Below are 9,534 nucleotides of genomic sequence, written 5' to 3'. Positions count from 1 at the left end.
TGCAGGTCATGAGGCAGACCGTGCAGGTCATGAGGCACACCGTGCAGGTCATGAGGCAGACCATGCAGGTCATGAGGCAGACCATGCAGGTCATGAAGAGTTCCCACATACTGGACATTCATGATGATCTCTGATTGTATATCGGAATTTTATATTTTGTTTTAATTGTTGCTTGGAGGCAAAAGAACTTTCACATTCACAACATTGGTGCGCATCAGAAGACGAATGTTTCATGTTGATATGTTGCTGTAGCTGCGCTTTAGTCCCGTAAGCTCTGCCACATTCACAACATTTGTAAGGCTAATGTAGCGCATGTCTTATCATTGTGCGTTCATCAAGACAATGTTTTTTAACACATGAATATTCACATTCCATACATTTGTATGGCTTTTCCGCTGAATGTTTGGACATACAATGTTGATGCAGGAGCTACTTTGTCACAAACGAGGCGTCACATTTTTAACATTTATGCGGCTTTTCCTTCAAATGTTTAGAGAGAACATGCGCTTGTAGCCACTACTTGTTCGAACATGAGTACGCACATTTGGAACATTCAGTATGTTTGAGTGGCAGTTTCGTGAGTCCTGCTCCATCGTCAGTTCATAGAATCTAGAATTCATATATAAAGTCACAAATTAATAAAATTGAAAGCACAGAACGTAATCAAAAACCTGAATTTACAAATAATAGACAGAGCACAAAATAACTATCTATTCACAATTTCAAGGGGATAAGAGCTAACAGTTGAATTCAAACTGGGACTAAGTTTAAAAATGTTCAAATATACTAAAATACATTGTGCATTCAAAATTTGAAAATACACAGTATACATAACACATTATACTGAGCGTGTGTATAGTTTGTATACGAAGCGTGAGAGTTGACATCTTGCCCCTGAAAGTTTGTAGGCTGATTGTAAAACAAAGGCCGCTACCTGCGCTGCTTGCCACAAACAATTCTAAGCTATAGGCTCAAGCGTACAAAGAATATCGTCCAAGAGACGAACAAATTGTGTAAGTTGAGCGCATGTCTTCGGCATACACGTGAGACTTAACTAAGTTCCGCTGGTAACAAATCGATGTACCAGCTTGGAAATATCCAAGTTGCTCTCATGAGATCTGTTAGTGAGGTAGCAAAAAGATAATCGTGCTGAACTACGAACATCCGTTGAGGATGAAAATGTTGAAATAGCGATCACATTCAGAAATAAACTGTAGAAAATGCAACTATATCCTCTCATTGACCTCCGAGAAATTCTTAATTGTTATTATCGTAATTACTTATTATATGGTTTGAGAAAAAGGTTTGAAGCATATTGATGAACGTGCATTAAACATTTACTATATTTTTTAATTATTTGTCCTATTCCAATTTAAACCAAATTGAAAGCTTGTGAGTAATTTTCAATTATCCAACCAGAAAGCTGTACTCATTCCACCCAGTGAAGCGTAACTAAAAGCTCAGTCTTCAGGGAATTCGGCCTCACAAGCGAGTTAAAATATCTTCAAATTGTATACAGAATTTTTTGCCCAGTTTTGTGCCCAGTGAAACACACGCGCGCTCTTTGTCATGGGATGTTCGAGTCTCTTCACGCAAATCAGGCGCGTCAGGTCAACCTGGTGTCGGGACAAAAAAATTAACCTCTGGAGCTTAATATTTGACCGTAAATAGGTGCAGTTTAGCTATGGGCAACTTTCTCCGTTGTAATGCTTTGTTCTTGGCAGGTAATACACCTGCGAGATGCGAACATACACGTTTTTTTTCTTTGGACTTTATTACGTTGATTTGCCAGGGAAAACGTATAACCCAAAACAACATTGATAAGGACATCAATGAGCCGCAACCATCAGGTAAGATGTAATCAAATTATGCATTTCTTTTCATATGAGAAGGAAGACAATGCGGCAAAGTAACCGAACGAATAATGTCAAGATAAATTCATGTTTCAACCTTAATTATATTTAAAAAACAAAACTAGACGCCAGCAATTACGCCTCGGATGATTCGAGAAGATGAAACGTTTCTAGCAGCAGTTGAAATGCCCGGATCAGAATTTGTATTCAGAATTTATACTGCGTAAAAATCTGAAAATTAGTTACTATTCTGGATATTTCTCATAAGGCTTTAACTAATGTCAGAGCATTAGATATTTTCCGACGTGACGCATGAGTTAATAGTTTGGTTTAAAATGTTAGTCTTATTGAGATAAAAATCTATGATAATTAAACCGCGAGTAATCAGAGAAACTTTTAGTGAATTTTAAGAACCTTCAAGTCCATCAATATCACGAACGAAATTCGCAAGGCAAAAAAAATTATTCGATACAATTTTTCTTTGTCACGTGGTATCTCATCAGCCACGTGCGTGGATAGGCCTTCGTGGACTGGAGCTCAGGGTATATAAAGGTAGGGGCAGGGCACAACCGCCAGTGGCAGTCGAGTTGTCAGTGTGTGCGTACGAAGTTCTAACGCTCCTTTACTCCACCAAGATGGGCAGAAACCAGACGGGCAAAAAGACCAAGAAGTCTGGTAACTGGGTGAGTTTTGATCGCTGACAATATTTTATTATATATTAGAAAAAGCTTACAAAATCGTGTTCTGCAAGAGAAAATCATTTATTAAATTTACAGGTAACTGTCTTTACTTCGAAGTTGTGATCATTTGAACCGAGCCATTAAATTATCATTTGAACCGAGCCAATCTCTGGATAATTTGAACCGATGTTGGAAGGAATTTATACAATCGAATTTTATTTAATAATTTATTTTTAAATAATGAACTCATCAACACGAAAATATTGCAAGAACAGGCAACGAAGTTTTCAAAAAGTATTATGTATTGTTCTTATTGTATTGTTTTACATTAAAAAGCAAGCTAACAGCCAATCGTTAGGTCACAATTCAATTTGCTTCTATAATAGCAGCAAACAATAATAATGTTGCAAGCGTGGTGTAGTTCAGCGCTGCAGGCGTGGTCTCCTCAGTGCTAATGTACAATGTTGATACTGTATGATGATTCAGTGACTGAAGAATTGAATTCTAGAAATTTAGAGGAAGTCAGTGAGAGGAGTAGGAAGTTGGACGGAAGAAGACAGCCAGAATAGCTTCAGGTTTTACTGCGTTTGAGAGAAGATGTAAGACTTAAATAATGATGGCACAATCCTAACAGTATGTGACAAACTGCCAGCTCAAATTTCACGATCAATATGCTCCTGATTAAAATTATGATAATAAAATAAAGATTTGATCTAATATCATATAAATTTAATATAGCCATATTCCACATCAGGTAAACCAGAGGTCCCCACATGACCATCACCGATATTGATGAAATTTCACACATATATCATAATTTGTTCATATTTCAATCCGACTGCCGAAATTTCAACTCAAAGTCTGGAAAATTTTGAAATAAGGGACCCTTATTACAGGAAAATTTGCAAACCTCTTCCAATGCATTTACAGTTTTTTTAATAAATATAACATTTATACACAAAATATTTGCAGATAATTCATTTATGTTCGTCAGTGAATATTATTCATTTTCAAAATTATTCATTCAATTATTCCATTTTTCAAGAAAGTTTGAACACCAATCTAAATTAATTGTAGAAAACAAATTTTGTTGAAACTGTATTCATAAGGAAGGAAAAATGCTGTGCTATGACATATGTTAATTCTAGCAATGGTTTCTTCTGGTATAGGATGAGAACTTGGTTTGAAAAATGTTGCATATTCGGCTCATTATTACATTGCATTGTACCAATAAGCAATAATTTTGAAATAGATTCTACATTGCAACAGGCAGTAGAATACTTTGTTCAGATACCCATGCATGTGAATGTTCAGTGGTCAAAACAAAAAGATAAGGAAATGAATTTACAAATCTTTACATATTGACATATCGTGCGTCTATCGTTTGACTCAAATCCCTGATCGTTAGAGGCTCCTTTGATTCTATCTTTGGGTTCTTCTAGTAAGGGAAGAAAACTTGGTTTGGAAAATGTTCAAAGTTCAAACCTTCATTCAATCATCATCGAGCTTTCGCACAATCATTATTGCAAATCTTAATTAATAATTACATTTTAATAATGTAAATCTTAATTATTAATTCCTGGTCATGCTATAAGACGAGTTATTCAACTTCAGCCAACGCAGCTGCATGAGTTCTTCAAGTTCTAATACTTCTTCCAGTTCGCCTAATCCTTGTCTTTTGCTGCTTATTCCTTAATTTATTGAGCCCTATAATTATTTTACGGTAATCTACACATGATACCACATCAATTCCTTGGTCACATCAGTAAATATTCATTTGAATTTTCAAAGTATTTGCTGTGAAACAAATTTCCTAAGCTGTGCCTCACGTTTTTTTTTCTCTACTCTCCAACGTCAAATCTCGTTCTATCCTTTTCTATTTTCCGTCTATGGTAATTTCTTTTGCTGATTTCTCCTTTATTTTATATTTGCCACCTAATTGCAATAAGCTGCTACTGAGACGCATACAAATATTAAGTTTGTTAATTAGGTCGTTCATATATTTGTGTTCAATTGATTAATATTTTTAACCTGGCAAATATTTTAGGTAGTTGAATGTTAGGATTAGTGAACATCATTGCTTTTGTCTTCATACATTATCGGTGACTCTGCAGGCAAACAACGCCTTCAATTATTATTTTGTGTCAACAGGATCATAATAGCGACCATCGCCTTGCAAGACTTCAATAAAACCGATCAATTATTTTGGATGCCTGGCACAATTTGAACTATAAAGGCGCTCAATAAAGTCATTCATTGCCACAATTTGAATTAATATAAATAAATAAATAATATTTGTCTTGCAATTTTGGACAATTTGAATTAATTTAAATAAATAAATAATATTCGTCCGATTATGTTAGGCAATCCAATTTCTTTTTAAGGCAATTGCAACAAGCATTAGAATATTATTTCAAGCAGTCATCCTGTAATTTACGATGTAATTATATATTATTTCCATCTTAATTAAAGGCACTGGATTTTATCACACATTAGTGGGGAGTCATCGCAATAATCAACTGCGCAATAGTCGCGTATGCTGCAATTGTTGGCACGCTGAAATTATCCGTATTCATGTAATAAAATTTACTCCTATTCAATTAAGGTAATAAAATTAATTTCTTTTCATTTCTTCAAAACTCTCTTCTGCAACAATATTTATTCCTCTTAATTCCGGTATGAAATTCATTCCTCTTCGTTCCGGTGATAAAATTCGTTCCTCGTCAGTCCGGTATAATAAAATCAACTCCTCTTCATTTCGGTAATAAAATTCATTCTTCGTAATTCCTGAAAAAATAATTCTTACTCATTCTAGTAACAAAATAAATTCCTCTACATTAGATCAATAAAATTAATTCATTTTTATTCCGGCAACAAAATTCATTCCTCCTCATGCAAACCGAAAAAAAATTTATTCCTCTTTATTCTGGTGACAGAATAAATCCCTCTTCATTCCGGTAATAAAATTCATTCCTCTTCATTTATTTAACAAAACTCACTCCTGTAACCAAATTCATTCCATTTCATTTATTCAACAAAACTCACTCCTGTAACAAAATTCATTCCTCTTCATTTATCTAACAAAACTCATTCCTGTAACAAATTCATTCCTCTTCATTCCGGCAGAAAAATAAATCCTCTTCATTATGGTTATAAATTCTTTCCTCTTTATTCCGGTAATGAAATTCATGTCTAAAAAATTTAAAGTTGGTAATGGTTAGGTGGGGCTGACTTTTAAAATTGGTACACTTGACGTGGAATTACCGTATAATTTAATATAAATTTGACATATTCTAAATATAGATTTATTAAACGTTGGCACATTCTTGGAATTGATTTGATAGAAATGATACAAGTTAAAGTTATAATATAAGGCTGCGTCCAACTTACTAAAGGAGCAAAATACGCTTAGTTGTTGCAAAGAAAACGAAAATGGCAATGTAAAATAAGGAACGGAGAACCAACGCGTTTATAGGAACAGTCTCAGAAATACTTAATGACAGATGAATGTGGTGATACTGAAAACGATGATTTTATTGCGGCAAAAACTTAAGTTCAAGGTTAGGGGCTACCCTCCGATAAAAATTTTTATTAACTCACCGAGCTTTATGAAATTTCATACAAAATTTATGTAAAACGTACGAATTTATGTAAAATACGGGGAAAATAGGGACTTTGAAAAGTCTCCTCTTTTGATTAATGAGTTTCTACATCGTTAGACGTGACTCTCTATCCGCTGATATCTCGCGACTGTATGTACATACATAGATACCCTCTTTCCTAATTTCACTTTTTATTATTTATTACGGATATTTTCTTTTTTCCCCCTCCCTTCATTAATTAACAATATTCCTGATATTATTGGCAATTCATCATTTATTTATTATTACCCCCGCCTAATTGCACGTAACTTGTCATTATTTGCAGGCGAAGTCAGATATCCTGGCGGGCGTCCTGCAGTACAAGTCTCCTCCTCCTCAGGGTGAGTATGGCAGCTGTTGAGGCATCAATACGGTGATTTATCACCACGACTCTTGTATTTTCATTGTATTGGTTGAGTTTTCCTTGATTAAGGCAATAATAGTATAGGGTTTTTTGAATATTTGATTCTAATCAAGGGAGTTTAATTGAATTCTAATTCATAGAGAACTTCCCATCGATTGTTAATAATTTCATTCAAACAGCAGGGCTGCACAAGCAGGAAATTTGCTTGTTTATTTTTATTACGTCAAATGGTTTGGTTGAAATGAATTCAAACAAAGCGAACGCTAATTTAATTATTTATGCTGCCGAAAATATTGATCTATTTTTGTAACGGATGAACTGCTGAGTTAGGCCTAAAATGTGACGATTGACGTTAAGCAGCCTGGTCGTTGTGCCTTGATTGTGTAAGTTAATTCAAGGAGTATAAGTGAAAAATTCTCTACAAAGACTCGTACACGGTAATCAGGAATTAACAATTCGCATTTGTAAGCGTTACAATTAGTAATTAGAATGTGCATTTAATATATAAGCGCCCGACACCTAACTATTTTCTACGAGCTCGCCGCAGAAATATGTTAACCGTCCCCAGCTCTGCAATATCGCGATAAGTTTCATGTTGCAGAATATAGGAACAAATGCATAGGGCTTGCTTTATTGATTGTCTGCTGATTTATTAAATAATATAATATAGGAATATTATATAATCAGCCACATACAAATTAATTCCACGTAAATAGAAGGTTTAGCATCCTGGCTAGCAACCATCCATATAGGGTACGCACACAGTGAAAGCAGGTTGCCAGCGTGCTGGTTACCTGCTCAGGCTGGCGCCTGAATCCATAGAAATACAGAAGCCTATTCGTACAGGTTTTCACTGTGAACACTTACATTATTATCCTATGTTCATTCTTGTGGCAGGTTGAAACCATAGCATACAGAAGCCTATTCGTACAGGTTTTCACTGTGAACACTTACATTATTATCCTATGTTCATTCTTGTGGCAGGTTGAAGCAGGTTGCCCGCGCGGGCAAACCTGCTTTCACTGTGTGCGTACCCTTAATTACTTCTTAAATTAATCCACTAAAGAAATGGCTCATGTTCCGTGTTAATATAAATATAATATGTAATATTACTATCCCTAAGTTATTGTGCTGAACGAAAAAAACGCAGTATTAAGAGTGCCTCAATGCTATTAGGAAACGAACAGATTAGTAATTTATATTATTTTTGTTTTTATTTTATACTTTTTGAAATGGTTAGATAATTAGTTTTCTACTAGTTTAGTTTTTATTGTATTTTAATGGTGAATAAATTGACAACCAGTTTTATTTTAGTTTACCATTGTCCGTTTTCTATGAGAAAAAGCGAATAGAAAACTTTAATATTAGCAGGGACTACATAGCTTAACGGCTCGACCAAGACGCGATGTGTTCGTGGAAACTCTTTGTTAAATAATTAGCAACCGATTATTTTTTCAAGTAATATAAAGTTAATATTTATTGTTATTTTTCAAGTCTGCAATCTATGGGAAATTTCAAATTGATAAAAAATCAGTATGTATAAATAATGAATGTTATTTAATTTTAATTTATGTCAGGGAACAGTAAGCATGGGCTAGTATGTTAAGTTTCATGCAATAATATAAAATGAATCGATATGGAATCAATTAAATTATGACGCTTAAAACCTTATTACTCTATAATCTATATGAACATGAGGATGATATCCATGTGAACATGAAGAAAATATACATGTATATATGAGGGAGATATCCATGTAAATACAAGTTTGATATCTATGTGGATTTGATAATAATTGTCATGTTTATATGACTATGAAATCCTTTTGAATATCAGTAAGATATTCATGGAAATATGCGTACAATATCCATGGCATTCGCAGGTGAGGAATATCTCGTGGCATAATTTTAGCTTTGAGAAATGGTTCAAGGTTCCATTCAGTTATCATAAAAATTATGGATCAGAGGCCATACTTTCAAAACTCGCTAAGTGAACGTAAGTACTTACGCTCTATTTTCTTGTCTATGATTGGTGGGTTTTGCTTAAAAGGCCATCAATGATTGGTTCCTGAACATACGATCTCTTAACTTTTTTTGAATGTATGGCCCCAGGCCACAATGCATTGAGCACCGGACGTCTCGGACAAATTTACGGTCGGACACGCGGCCGGTCTTGCGGCCAATCTACAAGTTCAGTGACCAATGAATATCTCACAAACTAATAAACGCAGCTCAATGAAACTTTGTAAATGTATTAATTATGACGTAACCTTGATGTTAGCTCGTAAAATTTCTTCCATTTCCCCTTCATTCGTGAATTATACGACAATTCGTGCCGATATTTCCAGTGACCAAGAAATTTCTTTTAAATTATTGATTTGATATGAACGGGACTTTGATTATATATTCCTAACCTACCAACGGTAATGTTTAGCTCGTGTTAATTTTTTCGACTTTTTCTTCGTTTGCAAGTTATACGGCTATACGAATACGGCTCTTTGTTAATGCAAATTTAAAATCGGACTCTGAAATTATTATCGTTTCTCCGTATATCCGTATAACTCGCGAACGAAGGCAAAATCTAAAAAATTGTCACGAGCTAAACATCACCGCTGGGAGGTCAGATTTGTATATCCAATTCAAATCTGTTAAGTAGGTTAGATTAAATTTCTTGATCGCTGCAAATTTCGGCCCAAATAGTTCTACAACTCACGAATGAAGGTCATATGGAAATTTTTTCCCGTGCTAAACATCACCGTTAGATCCTAATGAATACGTGTACCAAGTTTCATTGAGCTCCGTTCATTAGTTTGGGAGATATTCCTTGGTCACTGAATTTGGAGATTGGCCGCAGGATTTTTTATCTTTTTTTTATTTATCTGAGACGTGAGCATTTATCCTCCCCCGCCACTCACCCAACACCGGCACCCCGGCCAGTTTCTCCTCCCCCACCACTCACCCAACACCGGCACCCCGGCCAGTTTCTCCTCCCCCACC

General features: G+C 35.0%; 1 protein-coding gene across 1 annotated transcript in view; it reads right to left on the bottom strand.

The window, feature by feature from the left end:
* Positions 1 to 9,534, bottom strand: part of LOC108668085 (ADP-ribosylation factor-like protein 3) — a 22,614-nt gene that overhangs the window by 11,130 nt on the left and 1,950 nt on the right. The gene's annotated exons all lie outside the window — the stretch shown is intronic.

This window comes from Hyalella azteca, unplaced genomic scaffold (assembly GCF_000764305.2).
Source record: "Hyalella azteca isolate HAZT.00-mixed unplaced genomic scaffold, Hazt_2.0.2 contig12308, whole genome shotgun sequence".
Lineage (NCBI taxonomy): Eukaryota > Metazoa > Arthropoda > Malacostraca > Amphipoda > Hyalellidae > Hyalella > Hyalella azteca.
The sequence above is the reverse complement of the archived record's forward strand: the minus strand, read 5'-3'. Positions and strand labels throughout refer to the sequence as shown.